The sequence below is a fragment of the Pseudophryne corroboree genome, unplaced genomic scaffold (assembly GCF_028390025.1).
Source record: "Pseudophryne corroboree isolate aPseCor3 unplaced genomic scaffold, aPseCor3.hap2 scaffold_494, whole genome shotgun sequence".
NCBI lineage: Eukaryota > Metazoa > Chordata > Amphibia > Anura > Myobatrachidae > Pseudophryne > Pseudophryne corroboree.
The window spans coordinates 388,598-411,381 of NW_026970101.1; the positions used below are offsets into that span (position 1 = coordinate 388,598).

The following is a 22,784-nucleotide window of genomic DNA, read 5'->3' on the forward strand; positions in this document are numbered from 1 at the left end:
AGGCAGCCTTCTGCCCTCCCATGTTCATCTGAAAATATGTGTTCTCCCTGCAGTTGTTGTCCCCAGATGAGAGTTCCCTTGTGCTGCCTCAGTTGAATCTCCTTAACTTGACAGAGATGTGCCTGAGCAGCGGCCCTCCCCAGCTCTATCCCAAATCATACTTATTTTGCATAGGAGATACCATGGTCATGAAGATTATTCTCCCAGGGTGAGGTTCATTCATTGCATTCTGGGTATGCTGACCCCTGTGATTTCCCCAAATGTGGGAAACTCGATTGCTTTATTTGTGGTGGTGGGGGACTGTGTTTGTGTTTTCTTCTGGTCAGCTCTGGTAAAAGTCAGATTTCTTTGTTTCAGATCTTCCTCTAGCCTTGTTCTTCTTTTGAGAGTTCCCTTGTGCTGCCTCAGTTGGATCTCCTTCTCTTAACAGGGGGGTGCCCGAGCAGCGACCCTCCCCAGCTCTAGCCCAACTCCTACTTACCTGCCAGGTGAGATACTATGATCATGAAGGTGCTTCTCCCAGGGCAAGGCTCACCCATTGCACTCTGGGTGTGCTGCCCCTGCGATTTCCCCAAATGTGGGAAACTTGACTGCATAATTTGTGTTTCCCCTGGTCGGCTCTCGTATAATTCAGATCTCTTTGTCTCAGATCTCTCTACAGCCTAGTTTGCTGTCTGTTTCCACTTCTCTTTTCTTCAGCCGCTCCCTTCTATACCCTTGTGCACTATCCTGACTTCTCCTCCCGTCTGCTTACTTTGTGCCTTCCAATGTACAATGCAAACTACAGGTAGTGCTGCAGGGCCCACACCCTTTTACTTGCCTTACAGAGCAGCTCTGGAGCTGTTACAGTGCCCAGCTGCTGCAAGAAATCTGCTTGAATGCTTCAGGGGATGGGGCATGGCCAACATGAGCCCCACACCAAAGGAGGGTGGAGGTGTTTAATGCGAACTAGGGGTCATCCAAGCACCGCAAAAGGCCGCCATGCCCTGCACGCCCCTTTTCTCTTTTCATATGCAGATGAGGGTTGAAGCCAACTTTGACCAACTGCTTGGATGACATCACCGTATGCAAATCCGTCTTCTGCAGAACTTCCCCCAGGAATGCTTGCACTAGTTGTTGCATTTGGTTTGTTGTTTGGGGGTGCTTCAGTATTAGGCAGCCTTCTGCCCTCCCATGTTCATCTAAAAATATGTGTTCTCCCTGCAGTGGTTGTCCCCAGATGAGAGTTCCCTTGTGCTGCCTCAGTTGAATCTCCTTTACTTGACAGAGATGTGCCTGAGCAGCGGCCCTCCCCAGCCCTATTCCAAATCATACTTATTTTGCATAGGAGATACCATGGTCATGAAGATTGTTCTCTCAGGGTGAGGTTCATTCATTGCATTTTGGGTATGCTGACCCCTGTGATTTCCCCAAATGTGGGAAACTTGACTGCATTATTTGTGGTAGTGGGGGACTGTGTTTGTGCTTTCCTCTGGTCAGCTCTGGTAAAAGTCAGATTTCTTTGTCTCATATTTTACTCTAGCCTTGTTCTTCTTTCGAGAGTTCCCTTGTGCTGCCTCAGTTGGATCTCCTTCACTTGACAGGGGGGTACCCGAGCAGCGACCCTCCCCAGCTCTAGCCCAAATCCTACTTACCTGCCAGGTGAGATACTATGATCATGAAGGTGCTTCTCCCAGGGCAAGGCTCACCCAATGCACTCTGGGTGTGCTGCTCCTGCGATTTCCCCAAATGTGGGAAACTTGACTGCATAATTTGTGTTTCCCCTGGTCGGCTCTCGTATAATTCAGATCTCTTTGTCTCAGGTCTCTCTCCAGCCTAGTTTGCTGTCTGTTTCCACTTCTCTTTTCTTGAGCCGCTCCCTTCTATGCCCTTGCGCACTATCCTGACTTCTCCTCCTCTCTGCTTACTTTGTGCCTTCCAACGCACAATGCGAACTACAGGTAGTGCTGCAGGGCCCACACCCTTTTACTTGCCTTACAGAGCAGCTCTGGAGCTGTTACAGTGCCCAGCTGCTGCAAGAAATCAGCTTGAATGCTTCAGGGGCTGGGGCATAGCCAACATGAGCCCCACACCGAAGGAGGGTGGAGGTGTTTAATGCGAACTAGGGGTCATCCAAGCGCCGCAAAAGGCCGCCATGCCCTGCACGCCCCTTTTCTCTTTTCATATGCAGACGAGGGTTGAAGCCAACTTTGACCCACTGCTTGGATGACATCACCATATGCAAATCCGTCTTCTGCAGAACTTCCCCCAGGAATGCTTGTACTAGTTGTTGCATTTGGTTTGTTGTTTGGGGGTGCTTCAGTATTAGGCAGCCTTCTGCCCTCCCATGTTCATCTGAAAATATGTGTTCTCCCTGCAGTTGTTGTCCCCAGATGAGAGTTCCCTTGTGCTGCCTCAGTTGAATCTCCTTTACTTGACAGAGATGTGCATGAGCAGCGGCCCTCCCCAGCCCTATTCCAAATCATACTTATTTTGCATAGGAGATACCATGGTCATGAAGATTGTTCTCCCAGGGTGAGGTTCATTCATTGCATTCTGGGTATGCTGACCTCTGTGATTTCCCCAAATGTGGGAAACGCGACTGCTTTATTTGTGGTAGTGGGGGACTGTGTTTGTGTTTTCCTCTGGTCAGCTCTGGTAAAAGTCAGATTTCTTTGTTTCAGATCTTCCTCTAGCCTTGTTCTTCTTTCGAGAGTTCCCTTGTGCTGCCTCAGTTGGATCTCCTTCACTTGACAGGGGGGTGCCCGAGCAGCGACCCTCCCCAGCTCTAGCCCAACTCCTACTTACCTGCCAGGTGAGATACTATGATCATGAAGGTGCTTCTCCCAGGGCAAGGCCCACCATTGCACTCTGGGTGTGCTGCCCCTGCGATTTCCCGAAATGTGGGAAACTTGACTGCATAATTTGTGTTTCCCCTGGTCGGCTCTCGTATAATTTAGATCTCTTTGTCTCAGGTCTCTCTCCAGCCTAGTTTGCTGTCTGTTTCCACTTCTTTTTTCTTGAGCCCCTCCCATCTATACCCTTGTGCACTATCCTGACTTCTCCTCCCGTCTGCTTACTTTGTGCCTTCCAATGCACAATGCAAACTACAGGTAGTGCTGCAGGGCCCACACCCTTTTACTTGCCTTACAGAGCAGCTCTGGAGCTGTTACAGTGCCCAGCTGCTGCAAGAAATCAGCTTGAATGCTTCAGGGGCTGGGGCATAGCCAACATGAGCCCCACACCGAAGGAGGGTGGAGGTGTTTAATGCAAACTAGGGGTCAGCCAAGCGCCGCAAAAGGCCACCATGCCCTGCACGCCCCTTTTCTCTTTTCATATGCAGACGAGGGTTGAAGCCAACTTTGACCCACTGCTTGGATGACATCACCATATGCAAATCCATCTGCGGCAGGCCTTCCCCCAGAAATGCTTGCACTAGTTGTTGCATTTGGTTTGTTGTTTGGGGGTGCTTCAGTATTAGGCAGCCTTCTGCCCTCCATGTTCATCTGAAAATATGTGTTCTCCCTGCAGTTGTTATCCCCAGATGAGAGTTCCCTTGTGCTGCCTCAGTTGAATCTCCTTTACTTGACAGAGATGTGCCTGAGCAGCGGCCCTCCCCAGCTCTATCCCAAATCATACTTATTTTGCATAGGAGATACCATGGTCATGAAGATTATTCTCCCAGGGTGAGGTTCATTCATTGCATTCTGGGTATGCTGACCCCTGTGATTTCCCCAAATGTGGGAAACTCGACTGCTTTATTTGTGGTAGTGGGGGACTGTGTTTGTGTTTTCCTCTGGTCAGCTCTGGTAAAAGTCAGATTTCTTTGTTTCAGATCTTCCTCTAGCCTTGTTCTTCTTTCGAGAGTTCCCTTGTGCTGCCTCAGTTGGATCTCCTTCACTTGACAGGGGGGTGCCCGAGCAGCGACCCTCCCCAGCTCTAGCCCAACTCCTACTTACCTGCCAGGTGAGATACTATGATCATGAAGGTGCTTCTCCCAGGGCAAGGCTCACCCATTGCACTCTGGGTGTGCTGCCCCTGCGATTTCCCCAAATGTGGGAAACTTGACTGCATAATTTGTGTTTCCCCTGGTCGGCTCTCGTATAATTCAGATCTCTTTGTCTCAGGTCTCTCTCCAGCCTAGTTTGCTGTCTGTTTCCACTTCTCTTTTCTTTAGCCGCTCCCTTCTATACCCTTGTGCACTATCCTGACTTCTCCTCCCGTCTGCTTACTTTGTGCCTTCCAATGCACAATGCAAACTACAGGTAGTGCTGCAGGGCCCACACCCATTTACTTGCCTTACAGAGCAGCTCTGGAGCTGTTACAGTGCCCAGCTGCTGCAAGAAATCAGCTTGAATGCTTCAGGGGATGGGGCATGGCCAACATGAGCCCCACACCAAAGGAGGGTGGAGGAGTTTAATGCGAACTAGGGGTCATCCAAGCACCGCAAAAGGCCGCCAAGCCCTGCACGCCCCTTTTCTCTTTTCATATGCAGATGAGGGTTGAAGCCAACTTTGACCCACTGCTTGGATGACATCACCGTATGCAAATCCGTCTTCTGCAGAACTTCCCCCAGGAATGCTTGCACTAGTTGTTGCATTTGGTTTGTTGTTTGGGGGTGCTTCAGTATTAGGCAGCCTTCTGCCCTCCCATGTTCATCTGAAAATATGTGTTCTCCCTGCAGTTGTTGTCCCCAGATGAGAGTTCCCTTGTGCTGCCTCAGTTGAATCTCCTTTACTTGACAGAGATGTGCCTGAGCAGCGGCCCTCCCCAGCCCTATTCCAAATCATACTTATTTTGCATAGGAGATACCATGGTCATGAAGATTGTTCTCCCAGGGTGAGGTTCATTCATTGCATTTTGGGTATGCTGACCCCTGTGATTTCCCCAAATGTGGGAAACTTGACTGCATTATTTTTGGTAGTGGGGGACTGTGTTTGTGCTTTCCTCTGGTCAGCTCTGGTAAAAGTCAGATTTCTTTGTCTCAGATTTTCCTCTAGCCTTGTTCTTCTTTCGAGAGTTCCCTTGTGCTGCCTCAGTTGGATCTCCTTCACTTTACAGGGGGGTACCCGAGCAGCGACCCTCCCCAGCTCTAGCCCAACTCCTACTTACCTGCCAGGTGAGATACTATGATCATGAAGGAGCTTCTCCCAGGGCAAGGCTCACCCATTGCACTCTGGGTGTGCTGCCCCTGCGATTTCCCCAAATGTGGGAAACTTGACTGCATAATTTGTGTTTCCCCTGGTCGGCTCTCGTATAATTCAGATCTCTTTGTCTCAGGTCTCTCTCCAGCCTAGTTTGCTGTCTGTTTCCACTTCTCTTTTCTTGAGCCGCTCCCTTCTATGCCCTTGCGCACTATCCTGACTTATCCTCCTGTCTGCTTACTTTGTGCCTTCAAACGCACAATGCGAACTACAGGTAGTGCTGCAGGGCCCACACCCTTTTAGTTGCCTTACAGAGCAGCTCTGGAGCTGTTACAGTGCCCAGCTGCTGCAAGAAATCAGCTTGAATGCTTCAGGGGCTGGGGCAGAGCCAACATGAGCCCCACACAAAAGGAGGGTGGGGGTGTTTAATGCGAACTAAGGGTCATCCAAGCACCGCAAAAGGCCGCCATGCCCTGCATGCCCCTTTTCTCTTTTCATATGCAGATGAGGGTTCCAGCCAACTTTGGCCCACTGCTTGGATGACATCACCGTATGCAAATCCGTCTTCTGCAGACCTTCCCCCAGGAATGCTTGTACTAGTTGTTGCATATGGTTTGATATTTGATGGTGCTTCAGTATTAGGCAGCCTTCCGCCCTCCCATGTTCATCTGAAAAGATGTGGTCTCCCTGCAGTTGTTGTCCCCAGACGAAAGTTCCCTTGTGCTTCCTCAGTTGAATCTCCTTAACTTGACGGGGGAGGGGCTGCCCGAGCAGCCACCCTCCCCAGCCCTATCCCAACTCATACTTATTTTGCATATGAGATCTCTTGATCATGAAGATTGTTCTCACAGGGTGAGGTTCATCCATTATATTTTAAAATAGGAAGGTACAAATTACATATTTGAATTGCATCTATGTGTTGGATTCAAATGTCCCCCCCCCCCCTTCCTTTCTCAATTGTGCCCGTCAGCAGCTATTCTAAGGTTGCTGCCAATGGGTGTGACACATTAATTTCTTCTGTGGGGTACACTGGACTCCACAAGGATTCACATTGGGGTGTAGAGTAGGATCTTGATCTGAGGCACCAACCGGCTCAAAGCTTTTGACTGTTCCCAAGAAGCTCAGTGCATTCTCCTCTATAACCCCGCTTCCATGAACAGGGAGCTCAGTTTGCAGTTGGTGCCTTCAGTAGCAGGCCACTTAACAGGGGCCTGCCTCAGGCAGCCTATTCTTAGCTATTAATTTTGACAAGAAAAGAAGAACTTGTTTTATGAGAATCTACAAGGGCTGCAGCAGGCTAGGTCTAATAGACATCTTTACTGCAGCTTCATCACTCCCAGCGGCGCTGTATACTCCCGTGCCCTGGTTGCTGGGTCACTGCAGCGGAGGCTCCGGTTTCTTCCTAAGGTCAGTCACACACACACCGCCCTTCCGGATCACGAGGCCGCTGATGAAGGGGAGCGTGGCCGTAGGGGGTGGACCGTGTGCGCACTGGCGTGGACACTGATTACTGGGCAGCCGCTCCACTAGCCACCAGGTACAGTTAAGGAGCACAGGTCTGGGGGTTTTTCTCCTATATTAAACCAATTTTGTACTGCCCGCAGCGCATTGTGATAGGTAATAGGGCCTGATTCAGGTTGGATTGCAATCACAATAAGCGATCCAACTGCAAAAATTGCTAAGAGCATACGCATGTGCCTGCATTTTCTGCGGCACCCCGCAGAGAATGCGATCGCCTCTGCCTGTCAATCGGGGCAGGGGGGGAGAGGGGGGTCAGCAACACTCCATTTCCAAGTCAGGGATGGAGCGGTGCGGGGGCAAGGCTTCAAAATGGGGTCTGCAATGGAGGAGACACAGGGGGCGTGGTCACAGCGGCTGTATTACATCACATTCAGCCGCTGTGATCACAAAAATGGTGGCGGCTTCCTGCGCGCACATACAGTCTGCACCAGCAGGAGGCTACACCATTTTTTATGATCACGCTGAACTGCAGTGCGACTGCAATTACAGCATGGTCAAGAAGGGAGGCGTCATGCTGGGTGGCCATTAGAGATGAGCGGGTTCGGTTCCTCGGAATCCGAACCCGCCCGAACTTAACCCTTTTTTGCACGGGTCCGAGCAGACTCGGATCCTCCCGCCTTGCTCGGTTATCCCGAGCGCGCCCGAACGTCATCATCCCGCTGTCGGATTCTCACGAGACTCGGATTCTATATAAGGAGCCGCGCGTCGCCGCCATTTTCACACGTGCATTGAGATTGATAGGGAGAGGACGTGGCTGGCGTCCTCTCCGTTTAGATTAGAAGATAGAGACGAGTGACATTTGATTTACTACTAATTTGGGGAGCAGTTGAACTTGTCAGGAGTACTCAGTAGTGCAGAGTTTTGCTGATAGTGACCACCAGTTTTATTATTTATAATCCGTTCTCTGCCTGAAAAAAAACGATACACATACCATATATGTGCTCAGCCTCAGTGTGCTGCATGATATATCATCTATGTATATCTGACTGTGCTGAGTGCTCACTGCTCACACAGCTTAATTGTGGGGGAGACTGGGGAGCAGTTATAGCAGGAGTACAGTGCACACTTTTGCTGCCAGTGTGACCACCAGTATATTGTCTGCCTGAAAAAGTTAAACACTCCTGTGGTGTTTTTTTTTTTTTATTCTATAAACGCATTCTGCTGACAGTGTCCAGCAGGTCGGTCATACATTATATTATATAAATATTTACCTGCAGTAGTGTTATATATTTTTTTCATCTCTATCATCTTTATCATCTCTATATTAGCAGACGCAGTACGGTAGTCCACGGCTGTGGCTATCTCTGTGTCGTCAGTGCTCGTCCATAATTGTATACCTACCTACCTGTGGTGGTTTTTTTTTTTCTATCTTCTTCATACTAGTAGTTTAGGAGTCTGCTGACAGTGTCCACCAGGTCCATCATTATATTATATACCTACAGTAGTAATATATTTATTATATTATCTATACTAGCAGACGCAGTACGGTAGTCCACGGCTGTGGCTATCTCTGTGTCGTCAGTGCTCATCCATAATTGTATACCTACCTGTGGTGGGGTGTTTTTTTTCTATCTTCTTCATACTAGTAGTTTAGGAGTCTGCTGACAGTGTCCACCAGGTCCGTCATTATATTATATACCTACAGTAGTAATATATTTAGTATATTATCTATACTAGCAGACGCAGTACGGTAGTCCACGGCTGTACCTACCTCTGTGTCGTCACTCGTCCATAATTGTATACCTAACTGTGGTGGGGTTTTTTTTTCTATCTTCTTCATACTAGTAGTTTAGGAGTCTGCTGACAGTGTCCACCAGGTCCGTCATTATATTATATACCTACAGTAGTAATATATTTAGTATATTATCTATACTAGCAGACGCAGTACTGTAGTCCACGGCTGTACCTACCTCTGTGTCGTCACTCGTCCATAATTGTATACCTACCTGTGGTGGGGTTTTTTTTTCTATCTTCTTCATACTAGTAGTTTAGCAGTCTGCTGACAGTGTCCACCAGGTCCGTCATTATATTATATACCTACAGTAGTAATATATTTAGTATATTATCTATGCTAGCAGACGCAGTACGGTAGGCCACGGCTGTGGCTATCTCTGTGTCGTCAGTGCTCGTCCATAATTGTATACCTACCTACCTGTGGTGGTTTTTTTTTTCTATCTTCTTCATACTAGTAGTTTAGGAGTCTGCTGACAGTGTCCACCAGGTCCGTCATTATATTATATACCTACAGTAGTAATATATTTAGTATATTATCTATACTAGCAGACGCAGTACGGTAGTCCACGGCTGTACCTACCTCTGTGTCGTCACTCGTCCATAATTGTATACCTACCTGTGGTGAAGTTTTTTTTCTATCTTCTTCATACTAGTAGTTTAGCAGTCTGCTGACAGTGTCCACCAGGTCCGTCATTACATTATATATACCTACAGTAGTTATATATATATTTTTTTATATCATTAATTATCATCTCTATACTAGCAGACGCAGTACGGTAGGCCACGGCTGTGGCTATCTCTGTGTCGTCAGTGCTCGTCCATAATTGTATACCTACCTACCTGTGGTGGGGTTTTTTTTTCTATCTTCATCATACTAGTAGTTTAGCAGTCTGCTGACAGTGTCCACCAGGTTCGTCATTATATAATATATACCTACAGTAGTTATATATATATTTTTTTTATATCATTAATTATCATCTCTATACTAGCAGACGCAGTACAGTAGTCCACGGCTGTAGCTACCTCTGTGTCGTCAGTCACTCGTCATCCATAAGTATACTAGTATCCATCCATCTCCATTGTTTACCTGAGGTGCCTTTTAGTTGTGCCTATTAAAATATGGAGAACAAAAATGTTGAGGTTCCAAAAATAGGGAAAGATCAAGATCCACTTCCACCTCGTGCTGAAGCTGCTGCCACTAGTCATGGCCGAGACGATGAAATTCCATCAACGTCGTCTGCCGAGGCCGATGCCCAATGTCATAGTACAGAGCATGTAAAATTCAAAACACAAAAGATCAGTAAAAAAAAGGACTCAAAAATCTAAATAAAAATCGTCAGAGGAGAAGCGTAAACTTGCCAATATGCCATTTACCACACGGAGTGGCAAGGAACGGCTGAGGCCCTGGCCTATGTTCATGGCTAGTGGTTCAGCTTCACATGAGGATGGAAGCACTCAGCCTCTCGCTAGAAAAATGAAAAGACTTAAGCTGGCAAAAGCACAGCAAAGAACTGTGCGTTCTTCAAAATCACAAATCCACAAGGAGAGTCCAATTGTGTCGGTTGCGATGCCTGACCTTCCCAACACTGGACGTGAAGAGCATGCACCTTCCACCATTTGCACACCCCCTGCAAGTGCTGGAAGGAGCACCCGCAGTCCAGTTCCTGATAGTCAGATTGAAGATGTCAGTGTTGAAGTACACCAGGATGAGGAGGATATGGGTGTTGCTGGCGCTGGGGAGGTGAGGTGGTTTGTTTAAGTCAGGCACCCGGGGAGACACCTGTTGTCCGTGGGAGGAATATGGCCATTGACATGCCTGGTGAAAATACCAAAAAAAACTGCTCTTCGGTGTGGAAGTATTTCAACAGAAATGCGAACAACAGGTGTCAAGCCGTGTGTTGCCTTTGTCAAGCTGTAATAAGTAGGGGTAAGGACGTTAACCACCTCGGAACATCCTCCCTTATACGTCACCTGCAGCGCATTCATCATAAGTCAGTGACAAGTTCAAAAACTTTGGGCGACAGCGGAAGCAGTCCACTGACCAGTAAATCCCTTCCTCTTGTAACCAAGCTCACGCAAACCACCCCACCAACTCCCTCAGTGTCAATTTCCTCCTTCCCCAGGAATGCCAATAGTCCTGCAGGCCATGTCACTGGCAATTCTGACGAGTTCTCTCCTGCCTGGGATTCCTCCGATGCATCCTTGAGTGTAACGCCTACTGCTGCTGGCGCTGCTGTTGTTGCTGCTGGGAGTCGATGGTCATCCCAGAGGGGAAGTCGTAAGACCACTTTTACTACTTCCACCAAGCAATTGACTGTCCAACAGTCCTTTGCAAGGAAGATGAAATATCACAGCAGTCATCCTGCTGCAAAGCGGATAACTGAGGCCTTGGCATCCTGGGCGGTGAGAAACGTGGTTCCGGTATCCATCATTACTTCAGAGCCAACTATAGACTTGATTGAGGTACTGTGTCCCCGGTACCAAATACCATCTAGGTTCCATTTCTCTAGGCAGGCGATACCGAAAATGTACACAGACCTCAGAAAAAGACTCACCAGTGTCCTAAAAAATGCAGTTGTACCCAATGTCCACTTAACCACGGACATGTGGACAAATGGGGCAGGGCAGACTCAGGACTATATGACTGTGACAGCCCACTGGGTAGATGTATTGACTCCCGCCGCAAGAACAGCAGCGGCGGCACCAGTAGCAGCATCTCGCAAACGCCAACTCTTTCCTAGGCAGGCTACGCTTTGTATCACCGCTTTCCAGAATACGCACACAGCTGAAAACCTCTTACGGCAACTGAGGAAGATCATCGCAGAATGGCTTACCCCAATTGGACTCTCCTGTGGATTTGTGGCATCGGACAACGCCAGCAATATTGTGCGTGCATTATATCTGGGCAAATTCCAGCACGTCCCATGTTTTGCACATACCTTGAATTTGGTGGTGCAGAATTATTTAAAAAATGACAGGGGTGTGCAAGAGATGCTGTCGGTGGCCAGAAGAATTGCGAGACACTTTCGGCGTACAGGCACCACGTACAGAAGACTGGAGCAACACCAAAAACGCCTGAACCTGCCCTGCCATCATCTGAAGCAAGAAGTGGTAACGAGGTGGAATTCAACCCTCTATATGCTTCAGAGGATGGAGGAGCAGCAAAAGGCCATTCAAGCCTATACATCTGACCACGATATAGGAGGTGGAATGCACCTGTCTCAAGCGCAGTGGAGAATGATTTCAACGTTGTGCAAGGTTCTGCAACCTTTTGAACTTGCCACACGTGAAGTCAGTTCAGACACTGCCAGCCTGAGTCAGGTCATTCCCGTCATCAGGCTTTTGCAGAAGAAGCTGGAGACATTGAAGGAGGAGCTAAGACAGAGCGATTCCGCTAGGCATGTGGGACTTGTGGATGGAGCCCTTCATTCGCTTAACCAGGATTCACGGGTGGTCAATCTGTTGAAATCAGAGCACTACATTTTGGCCACCGTGCTCGATCCTAGATTTAAAACCTACGTTGTATCTCTCTTTCCGGCAGACACAAGTCTGCAGGGGTTCAAAGACCTGCTGGTGAGAAAATTATCAAGTCAAGTGGAACTTGATCGGTCAACAGCTCCTCCTTCACATTCTCCCGCAATTGGGGGTGCGAGGAAAAGGCTCAGAATTCCGAGCCCACCCGCTGGCGGTGATGCAGGGCAGTCTGGAGCGACTGCTGATGCTGACATCTGGTCCGGACTGAAGGACCTGCCAACGATTACGGACATGACGTCTACTGTCACTGCATATGATTCTCTCACCATTGAAAGAATGGTGGAGGATTATATGAGTGACCGCATCCAAGTAGGCACGTCAGACAGTCCGTACGTATACTGGCAGGAAAAAGAGGCAATTTGGAGGCCCTTGGACAAACTGGCTTTATTCTACCTAAGTTGCCCTCCCACAAGTAGTACTCCGAAAGAGTGTTTAGTGCCGCCGCTCACCTTGTCAGCAATCGGCGTACGAGGTTACTTCCAGAAAATGTGGAGAAGATGATGTTCATTAAAATGAATTATAATCAATTGCTCCGTGGAGACATTGACCAGCAGCAATTGCCTCCACAAAGTACACAGGGAGCTGAGATGGTAGATTCCAGTGGGGACGAATTGATAATCTGTGAGGAGGGGGATGTACACGGTGATGAATCGGAGGATGATGATGAGGTGGACATCTTGCCTCTGTAGAGCCAGTTTGTGCAAGGAGAGATTAATTGCTTCTTTTTTGGTGGGGGTCCAAACCAACCCGTCATTTCAGTCACAGTCGTGTGGCAGACCCTGTCACTGAAATGATGGGTTGGTTAAAGTGTGCATGTCCTGTTTATACAACATAAGGGTGGGTGGGAGTGCCCAAGGACAATTCCATCTTGCACCTCTTTTTTCTTTCATTTTTCTTTGCGTCATGTGCTGTTTGGGGAGTGTTTTTTGGAAGGGCCATCCTGCGTGACACTGCAGTGCCACTCCTAGATGGGCCAGGTGTTTGTGTCGGCCACTTGGGTCGCTGAGCTTAGTCACACAGCTACCTCATTGCGCCTCTTTTTTTCTTTGCGTCATGTGCTGTTTGGGGAGTATTTTTTGGAAGGGCCATCCTGCGTGACACTGCAGTGACACTCCTAGATGGGCCAGGTGTTTGTGTCGGCCACTTGGGTCGCTGAGCTTAGTCACACAGCTACCTCATTGCGCCTCTTTTTTTCTTTGCGTCATGTGCTGTTTGGGGAGTGTTTTTTGGAAGGGCCATCCTGCGTGACACTGCAGTGCCACTCCTAGATGGGCCAGGTGTTTGTGTCGGCCACTTGGGTCGCTGAGCTTAGTCACACAGCTACCTCATTGCGCCTCTTTTTTTCTTTGCGTCATGTGCTGTTTGGGGAGTGTTTTTGGAAGGGCCATCCTGCGTGACACTGCAGTGCCACTCCTAGATGGGCCAGGTGTTTGTGTCGGCCACTTGGGTCGCTGAGCTTAGTCACACAGCTACCTCATTGCGCCTCTTTTTTTCTTTGCGTCATGTGCTGTTTGGGGAGTGTTTTTTGGAAGGGCCATCCTGCGTGACACTGCAGTGCCACTCCTAGATGGGCCAGGTGTTTGTGTCGGCCACTTGGGTCGCTGAGCTTAGTCACACAGCTACCTCATTGCGCCTCTTTTTTTCTTTGCGTCATGTGCTGTTTGGGGAGTGTTTTTTGGAAGGGCTATCCTGCGTGACACTGCAGTGCCACTCCTAGATGGGCCAGGTGTTTGTGTCGGCCACTTGGGTCGCTGAGCTTAGTCATCCAGCGACCTCGGTGCAAATTTTAGGACTAAAAATAATATTGTGAGGTGTAAGGTGTTAAGAATAGACTGAAAATGAGTGGAAATTATGGTTATTGAGGTTAATAATACTTTGGGATCAAAATGACTCCCAAATTCTATGAACAAGGGAAAATGTCATCATCCCGCTGTCGGATTCTCGCGAGATTCGGATTCCATATAAAGAGCTGCGCGTTGCCGCCATTTTTACTCGTGCATTGAAGAGAGAGCGGAGAGGACGTGGCTATGTTCTCTCAGTGGAAATCTCAATATCAGTGCTCAGTATCAGTGGATACTTATTGCTGCTCAGTAATACTAGTAGTGTGTCTCTCCTGCTCAGTGTCAGTTCTCAGTAGTATCCTCATCAGTGCTCAGTATCACTGCTCATTGTCATGTGCTGCATTGTTGTGCTCAGCATACTACAGTACATTACTAATAGTCCAGTGCTGCATCTTGCTGCTCAGTGTCAGTTCTAGTATCCTCATCAGTGCTCACTATCACTGCTCATTGCATTGTGGTGTTCTGTATACTACAGTAACATAGTAATATAGTAACATATAGTAACATAGTTTTTGAGGTTGAATAGAGGCAAATTGCCCATCGTGTTCAACCTGTTTTAAGTTGTGATGATTCTACATACTTGCTTAATAATGTATTATGACTAGTTAGCTACTACAACTCATGTTACCCCCGGATTAACCATGTTGATATTTTAAGTATTATAAACTTGGATAGCTTTTTCATTCAGAAATGTATCCATTCCTTTTTTAAATCCAATTACAGAGTCCGCCATTACCACCTTCCCTGGCAGGGAATTCCACATCCTGATTGCCCTAACAGTGAAGATCATAGTATCTCACCTGGCAGGTAAGTAGGAGTTGGGCCAGAGCTGTGGAGGATTGCTGCTCGGGCACCCCCTGTGAAGTGAAGGAGATCCAACTGAGGCAGCACAAGGGAACTCTCGAAAGAAGAACAAGGCTAGAGGAAGATCTGAGACAAAGAAATCTGACTTTTACCAGAGCTGACCAGAGGAAAGCACAAACACAGTCCCCCACTACCACAAATAATGCAGTCGAGTTTCCCACATTTTGGAAATCACAGGGGTCAGCATACCCAGAATGCAATGAATGAACCTCACCCTGGGAGAACAATCTTCATGACCATGGTATCGCCTATGCAAAATAAGTATGATTTGGGATAGGGCTGGGGAGGGCCGCTGCTCAGGCACATCTCTGTCAAGTATAGGAGATTCAACTGAGGCAGCACAAGGGAACTCTCATCTGGGGACAACAACTGCAGGGAGAACACATATTTTCAGATGAACATGGGAGGGCAGAAGGCTGCCTAATACTGAAGCACCCCCAAACAACAAACCAAATACAACAACTAGTACAAGCATTCCTGGGGGAAGTTCTGCAGAAGACGGATTTGCATACGGTGATGTCATCCAAGCAGTGGGCCAAAGTTGGCTGGAACCCTCATCTGCATATGAAAAGAGAAAAGGGGCATGCAGGGCATGGCGGCCTTTTGCGGCGCTTGGATGACCCTTAGTTCGCATTAAACACCCCCACCCTCCTTCGGTGTGGGGCTCATGTTGACAATGCCCCAGCCCCTGAAGCATTCAAGCTGATTTCTTACAGCAGCTTGGCACTGTAACAGCTCCAGAGCTGCTCTGTAAGGCAAGTAAAAGGGTGTGTAGTTTGCATTGTGCATTGGAAGGCACAAAGTAAGCAGACAGGAGGAGAAGTCAGGATAGTGCACAAGGGTATAAAAGGGAGGGGCTCAAGAAAAAAGAAGTGGAAACAGACAGCAAACTAGGCTGGAGAGAGACCTGAGACAAAGAGATCTGAATTATACGAGAGCCGACCAGGGGAAACACAAATTATGCAGTCAAGTTTCCCACATTTGGGGAAATCGCAGGGGCAGCACACCCAGAGTGCAATGGGTAAGCCTTGCCCTGGAAGAAGCACCTTCATGATCATAGTATCTCACCTGGCAGGTAAGTAGGAGTTGGGCTTGAGCTGGGGAGGGTCGCTGCTCGGGCACCGCCCTGTCAACTGAAGGAGATCCAACTGAGGAAGCACAAGGGAACTCTCGAAAGAAGAACAAGGCTAGAGGAAGATCTGAAACAAAGAAATCTGACTTTTACCAGAGCTGACCAGAGGAAAACACAAACACAGTCCCCCACTACCACAAATAATGCAGTCGAGTTACCCACATTTGGGGAAATCACAGGGGTCAGCATACCCAAAATGCAATGAATGAACCTCACCCTGGGAGAACAATCTTCATGACCATGGTATCTCCTATGCAAAATAAGTATGATTTGGGATAGGGCTGGGGAGGGCCGCTGCTCAGGCACATCTCTGTCAAGTAAAGGAGATTCAACTGAGGCAGCACAAGGGAACTCTCATCTGGGGACAACAACTGCAGGGAGAACACATATTTTCAGATGAACATGGGAGGGCAGAAGGCTGCCTAATACTGAAGCACCCCCAAACAACAAACCAAATGCAACAACTAGTGCAAGCATTCCGGGGGGAAGGCCTGCAGCAGATGGATTTGCATATGGTGATGTCATCCAAGCAGTGGGTCAAAGTTGGCTTCAATCCTCATCTGCATATGAAAAGAGAAAAGGGGCGTGCAGGGTATGGCGGCCTTTTGCGGCGCTTGGATGACCCCTAGTTCGCATTAAACACCTCCACCCTCCTTTGGTGTGGGGCTCATGTTGACAATGCCCCAGCCTCTGAAGCATTCAAGCTTATTTCTTACAGCAGCTTGGCACTGAAACAGCTCCAGAGCTGCTCCGTAAGGCAAGTAAAAGGGTGTGGGCCCTGCAGCACTACCTGTAGTTTGCATTGTGCATTGGAAGGCACAAAGTAAGCAGACAGGAGGAGAAGTCAGGATAGTGCACAAGGGTTAGCTGAACACACTAACCGATTGCGCCACAGAGACACTTTGCAAAAAGTATATACTGACAAAGACTAATAAGCATTCATCTAGAACGTTTCCTAGAAAAACTTTAAAAAGTCAATAATCTGGAGAGTGTTTGTAAGATGTTTCTTCCAGCAACCAATGAAGAAACACATTGGTACTTTCGCATGATGAGTGAGTGCTTCAGGATCTCTTGCACTTACATGTGCAGCAGAGTACTGCAATGGAAGCATGCTGGGTCCATAACCCAGAGGTAGGCAGATTGAAACTATCCTCTGCTATATGCATTTTTTTTTTGTTAATTAAAGTAATCCAAAACTGGGATTGATATTTTTGCTCTTTTATTTTTACTTAAAGTACAATAACTTTTACCATTTTAATTTGTTTTAATAGTATATTGACAGTATTGTTTTCTTTCAAAAATCCAATTAATTTTCTTTACCCGATTATTAAAATGGTAATTGACAAAAGCAAACTACATTGTCACCAGAAGAGCAATACAAAATGTACAAGTGATATATTAAAATCATCTTTCCAGCTTGAATTTCAATGATGCATTGGGGCAACGATTTTGTGAGAAACATCTTCACCCTTAAATAAAGATTTTCTTAATTCCTTACCTGTGTGCTAATTAGATATCACCTTGTTTTCACATTAAACAGACTTCCACATGAGAAAGCAGCAAGGATGCAGTGGCGTTAATGTTTCCTGGTGTCAACCTGTATTATTTCAGTAGATATTGAAATGAGGATGCATCTTGCTGCCTTTCCAATGAAGCAAGTTTAATTTAGTAATAGGTGAAAAACCATGCCTACAAAGATGTTAATCAGATACTTGGCTTTGTGGACACTTTTCAGAGAACAAATTTGTTAGCATAAAAATAAAGCCAGAAAATGAAGAGCTGTTTAATCAGTCAATTGGATTTTTTTGCCAGCATATTTCTTTTTCTCTGCAACCCACTGCTAAATTGTGCTTCCTAGCTGTTTTTATAAAATCACTGAATCAAATCTAACTCTGATTACATCAGAGAAGGCCAGGTACCCTACACCATAACAGGGGTTTTCGAAATTTTGACTTGTCTACTTAAAGATCACCAAAATCTGATAACAAGGTCAATTAAGTCCCTGGGTGGGATTGAACCACCAACCTTTTGGTTAATAGCCTTACACACTAACTGATTGCGCCACCACGACACTTTGCAAAAGTACATACTGACAAAGGCTAATAAGCATTCATCTAGAACGATTCCTAGAAACATTTTAAAAAGTCAATAATGTGGAGAGTTTTTGTATGATGTTTCTTCCATCAACCAATGAAGAAACACATTGGTACTTTCCCATGATGAGTGAGTGCTTCAGGATCTCTTGCACTTACATGTGCAGCAGAGTACTGTAATGGAAGCATGCTGGGTCCATAACCCAGAGGTAGGCAGATTGAAACTATCCTCTGCTATATGCATTTTTTTTTTGTTAATTAAAGTAATCCAAAACTGGGATTGATATTTTTGCTCTTTTATTTTTACTTAAAGTACAATAACTTTTACCATTTTAATTTGTTTTAATAGTATATTGACAGTATTGTTTTCTTTCAAAAATCCAATTAATTTTCTTTACCCGATTATTAAAATGGTAATTGACAAAAGCAAACTACATTGTCACCAGAAGAGCAATACAAAATGTACAAGTGATATATTAAAATCATCTTTCCAGCTTGAATTTCAATGATGCATTGGGGCAACGATTTTGTGAGAAACATCTTCAGCCTTAAATAAAGATTTTCTTAATTCCTTACCTGTGTGCTAATTAGATATCACCTTGTTTTCACATTAAACAGACTTCCACATGAGAAAGCAGCAAGGATGCAGTGGCGTTAATGTTTCCTGGTGTCAACCTGTATTATTTCAGTAGATATTGAAATGAGGATGCATCTTGCTGCCTTTCCAATGAAGCAAGTTTAATTTAGTAATAGGTGAAAAACCATCCCTACAAAGATGTTAATCAGATACTTGGCTTTGTGGACACTTTTCAGAGAACAAATTTGTTAGCATAAAAATAAAGCCAGAAAATGAAGAGCTGTTTAATCAGTCAATTGGATTTTTTTGCCAGCATATTTCTTTTTCTCTGCAACCCACTGCTAAATTGTGCTTCCTAGCTGTTTTTATAAAATCACTGAATCAAATCTAACTCTGATTACATCAGAGAAGGCCAGGTACCCTACACCATAACAGGGGTTTTCGAAATTTTGACTTGTCTACTTAAATATCACCAAAATCTGATCACAAGGTCAATTACATCCCTGGGTGGGATTGAACCACCAACCTTTTGATTAATAGCTGAACACACTAACCGATTGCGCCACAGAGACACTTTGCAAAAAGTACATACTGACAAAGACTAATAAGCATTCATCTAGAACGTTTCCTAGAAAAACTTTAAAAAGTCAATAATCTGGAGAGTTTTTGTAAGATGTTTCTTCCAGCAACCAATGAAGAAACACATTGGTACTTTCGCATGATGAGTGAGTGCTTCAGGATCTCTTGCACTTACATGTGCAGCAGAGTACTGCACTGGAAGCATGCTGGGCCCATAACCCAGAGGTAGGCAGATTGAAACTATCCTTTGCTATATGCATTTTTTTTTTGTTCATTAAAGTAATCCAAAACTGGGATTGATATTTTAGCTTTTATTTTTACTTAAAGTACAATAACTTTTACCATTTTAATTTTTTTAATAGTATATTGACAGTATTGTTTTCTTTCAAAAATCCAATTAATTTTCTTTACCCGATTATTAAAATGGTAATTGACAAAAACAAACTACATTGTCACCAGAAGAGCAATACAAAATGTACAAGTGATATATTAAAATCATCTTTCCAGCTTGAATTTCAATGATGCATTGGGGCAACGATTTTGTGAGAAACATCTTCACCCTTAAATAAAGATTTTCTTAATTCCTTACCTGTGTGCTAATTAGATATCACCTTGTTTTCACATTAAACAGACTTCCACATGAGAAAGCAGCAAGGATGCAGTGGCGTTAATGTTTCCTGGTGTCAACCTGTATTATTTCAGTAGATATTGAAATGAGGATGCATCTTGCTGCCTTTCCAATGAAGCAAGTTTAATTTAGTAATAGGTGAAAAACCATCCCTACAAATATGTTAATCAGATACTTGGCTTTGTGGACACTTTTCAGAGAACAAATTAGTTAGCATAAAAATAAAGCCAGAAAATGAAGAGCTGTTTAATCACTCAATTGGATTTTTCTGCCAGCATTTTTCTTTTTCTCTGCAACCCACTGCTAAATTGTGCTTCCTAGCTGTTTTTATAAAATCACTGAATCAAATCTAATTCTGATTACATCAGAGAAGGCCAGGTACCCTACACCATAACAGGGGGTTTGAAATTTTGACTTGTCTACTTAAAGATCTCCAAAATCTGATAACAAGGTCAATTAAGTCCCTGGGTGGGATTGAACCACCAACCTTTTAGTTAATAGCCTTACACACTAACTGATTGCGCCACCGCGACACTTTGCAAAAGTACATACTGACAAAGGCTAATAAGCATTCATCTAGAACGATTCCTAGAAACATTTTAAAAAGTCAATAATGTGGAGAGTTTTTGTATGATGTTTCTTCCATCAACCAATGAAGAAACACATTGGTACTTTCCCATGATGAGTGAGTGCTTCAGGATCTCTTGCACTTACATGTGCAGCAGAGTACTGTAATGGAAGCATGCTGGGTCCATAACCCAGAGGTAGGCAGATTGAAACTATCCTCTGCTATATGCATTTTTTTTTGTTAATTAAAGTAATCCAAAACTGGGATTGATATTTTTGCTCTTTTATTTTTACTTAAAGTACAATAACTTTTACCATTTTAATTTGTTTTAATAGTATATTGACAGTATTGTTTTCTTTCAAAAATCCAATTAATTTTCTTTACCCGATTATTAAAATGGTAATTGACAAAAGCAAACTACATTGTCACCAGAAGAGCAATACAAAATGTACAAGTGATATATTAAAATCATCTTTCCAGCTTGAATTTCAATGATGCATTGGGGCAACGATTTTGTGAGAAACATCTTCACCCTTAAATAAAGATTTTCTTAATTCCTTACCTGTGTGCTAATTAGATATCACCTTGTTTTCACATTAAACAGACTTCCACATGAGAAAGCAGCAAGGATGCAGTGGCGTTAATGTTTCCTGGTGTCAACCTGTATTATTTCAGTAGATATTGAAATGAGGATGCATCTTGCTGCCTTTCCAATGAAGCAAGTTTAATTTAGTAATAGGTGAAAAACCATCCCTACAAAGATGTTAATCAGATACTTGGCTTTGTGGACACTTTTCAGAGAACAAATTTGTTAGCATAAAAATAAAGCCAGAAAATGAAGAGCTGTTTAATCAGTCAATTGGATTTTTTTGCCAGCATATTTCTTTTTCTCTGCAACCCACTGCTAAATTGTGCTTCCTAGCTGTTTTTATAAAATCACTGAATCAAATCTAACTCTGATTACATCAGAGAAGGCCAGGTACCCTACACCATAACAGGGGTTTTCGAAATTTTGACTTGTCTACTTAAATATCACCAAAATCTGATCACAAGGTCAATTACGTCCCTGGGTGGGATTGAACCACCAACCTTTTGATTAATAGCTGAACACACTAACCGATTGCGCCACAGAGACACTTTGCAAAAAGTACATACTGACAAAGACTAATAAGCATTCATCTAGAACGTTTCCTAGAAAAACTTTAAAAAGTCAATAATCTGGAGAGTTTTTGTAAGATGTTTCTTCCAGCAACCAATGAAGAAACACATTGGTACTTTCGCATGATGAGTGAGTGCTTCAGGATCTCTTGCACTTACATGTGCAGCAGAGTACTGCACTGGAAGCATGCTGGGCCCATAACCCAGAGGTAGGCAGATTGAAACTATCCTTTGCTATATGCATTTTTTTTTTGTTCATTAAAGTAATCCAAAACTGGGATTGATATTTTAGCTTTTATTTTTACTTAAAGTACAATAACTTTTACCATTTTAATTTTTTTTAATAGTATATTGACAGTATTGTTTTCTTTCAAAAATCCAATTAATTTTCTTTACCCGATTATTAAAATGGTAATTGACAAAAACAAACTACATTGTCACCAGAAGAGCAATACAAAATGTACAAGTGATATATTAAAATCATCTTTTCAGCTTGAATTTCAATGATGCATTGGGGCAACGATTTTGTGAGAAACATCTTCACCCTTAAATAAAGATTTTCTTAATTCCTTACCTGTGTGCTAATTAGATATCACCTTGTTTTCACATTAAACAGACTTCCACATGAGAAAGCAGCAAGGATGCAGTGGCGTTAATGTTTCCTGGTGTCAACCTGTATTATTTCAGTAGATATTGAAATGAGGATGCATCTTGCTGCCTTTCCAATGAAGCAAGTTTAATTTAGTAATAGGTGAAAAACCATCACTACAAATATGTTAATCAGATACTTGGCTTTGTGGACACTTTTCAGAGAACAAATTAGTTAGCATAAAAATAAAGCCAGAAAATGAAGAGCTGTTTAATCATTCAATTGGATTTTTCTGCCAGCATATTTCTTTTTCTCTGCAACCCACTGCTAAATTGTGCTTCCTAGCTGTTTTTATAAAATCACTGAATCAAATCTAACTCTGATTACATCAGAGAAGGCCAGGTACCCTACACCATAAGAGGGGGTTTGCAATTTTGACTTGTCTACTTAAATATCACCAAAATCTGATCACAAGGTCAATTACGTCCCTGGGTGGGATTGAACCACCAACCTTTTGATTAATAGCTGAACACACTAACCGATTGCGCCACAGAGACACTTTGCGAAAAGTATATACTGACAAAGACTAATAAGCATTCATCTAGAACGTTTCCTAGAAAAACTTTAAAAAGTCAATAATCTGGAGAGTGTTTGTAAGATGTTTCTTCCAGCAACCAATGAAGAAACACATTGGTACTTTCGCATGATGAGTGAGTGCTTCAGGATCTCTTGCACTTACATGTGCAGCAGAGTACTGCAATGGAAGCATGCTGGGTCCATAACCCAGAGGTAGGCAGATTGAAACTATCCTTTGCTATATGCATTTTTTTTTGTTCATTAAAG

General features: G+C 44.6%; 12 non-coding genes and 1 pseudogene across 12 annotated transcripts; 10 read left to right on the forward strand and 3 right to left on the reverse strand.

Moving 5' to 3' along the window:
* The first annotated feature begins 157 nt into the window (after positions 1-157).
* On the forward strand, positions 158-321 carry LOC135029979 (U1 spliceosomal RNA). Its single transcript, XR_010226049.1, has one exon. It is a non-coding gene; the product is annotated as a U1 spliceosomal RNA (small nuclear RNA).
* A 152-nt stretch (positions 322-473) lies between these two features.
* LOC135030002 (U1 spliceosomal RNA) lies at positions 474-636 on the forward strand. Its single transcript, XR_010226071.1, has one exon. It is a non-coding gene; the product is annotated as a U1 spliceosomal RNA (small nuclear RNA).
* A 674-nt stretch (positions 637-1,310) lies between these two features.
* LOC135030156 (U1 spliceosomal RNA) lies at positions 1,311-1,474 on the forward strand. The gene has a single exon (XR_010226208.1). It is a non-coding gene; the product is annotated as a U1 spliceosomal RNA (small nuclear RNA).
* Positions 1,475-1,626: 152 nt separating this feature from the next.
* Positions 1,627-1,789, forward strand: LOC135030027 (U1 spliceosomal RNA). Its single transcript, XR_010226095.1, has one exon. It is a non-coding gene; the product is annotated as a U1 spliceosomal RNA (small nuclear RNA).
* Positions 1,790-2,463: 674 nt separating this feature from the next.
* Positions 2,464-2,627, forward strand: LOC135029976 (U1 spliceosomal RNA). The gene has a single exon (XR_010226046.1). It is a non-coding gene; the product is annotated as a U1 spliceosomal RNA (small nuclear RNA).
* A 152-nt stretch (positions 2,628-2,779) lies between these two features.
* Positions 2,780-2,920, forward strand: LOC135030071 (U1 spliceosomal RNA; annotated as a pseudogene).
* A 694-nt stretch (positions 2,921-3,614) lies between these two features.
* Positions 3,615-3,778, forward strand: LOC135029961 (U1 spliceosomal RNA). Its single transcript, XR_010226031.1, has one exon. It is a non-coding gene; the product is annotated as a U1 spliceosomal RNA (small nuclear RNA).
* Positions 3,779-3,930: 152 nt separating this feature from the next.
* On the forward strand, positions 3,931-4,093 carry LOC135030003 (U1 spliceosomal RNA). The gene has a single exon (XR_010226072.1). It is a non-coding gene; the product is annotated as a U1 spliceosomal RNA (small nuclear RNA).
* A 674-nt stretch (positions 4,094-4,767) lies between these two features.
* LOC135030134 (U1 spliceosomal RNA) lies at positions 4,768-4,931 on the forward strand. Its single transcript, XR_010226187.1, has one exon. It is a non-coding gene; the product is annotated as a U1 spliceosomal RNA (small nuclear RNA).
* A 152-nt stretch (positions 4,932-5,083) lies between these two features.
* On the forward strand, positions 5,084-5,246 carry LOC135030032 (U1 spliceosomal RNA). Its single transcript, XR_010226100.1, has one exon. It is a non-coding gene; the product is annotated as a U1 spliceosomal RNA (small nuclear RNA).
* A 9,473-nt stretch (positions 5,247-14,719) lies between these two features.
* On the reverse strand, positions 14,720-14,882 carry LOC135029968 (U1 spliceosomal RNA). The gene has a single exon (XR_010226038.1). It is a non-coding gene; the product is annotated as a U1 spliceosomal RNA (small nuclear RNA).
* Positions 14,883-15,537: 655 nt separating this feature from the next.
* On the reverse strand, positions 15,538-15,700 carry LOC135030020 (U1 spliceosomal RNA). Its single transcript, XR_010226088.1, has one exon. It is a non-coding gene; the product is annotated as a U1 spliceosomal RNA (small nuclear RNA).
* A 152-nt stretch (positions 15,701-15,852) lies between these two features.
* LOC135030152 (U1 spliceosomal RNA) lies at positions 15,853-16,016 on the reverse strand. Its single transcript, XR_010226205.1, has one exon. It is a non-coding gene; the product is annotated as a U1 spliceosomal RNA (small nuclear RNA).
* Positions 16,017-22,784: the final 6,768 nt, after the last annotated feature.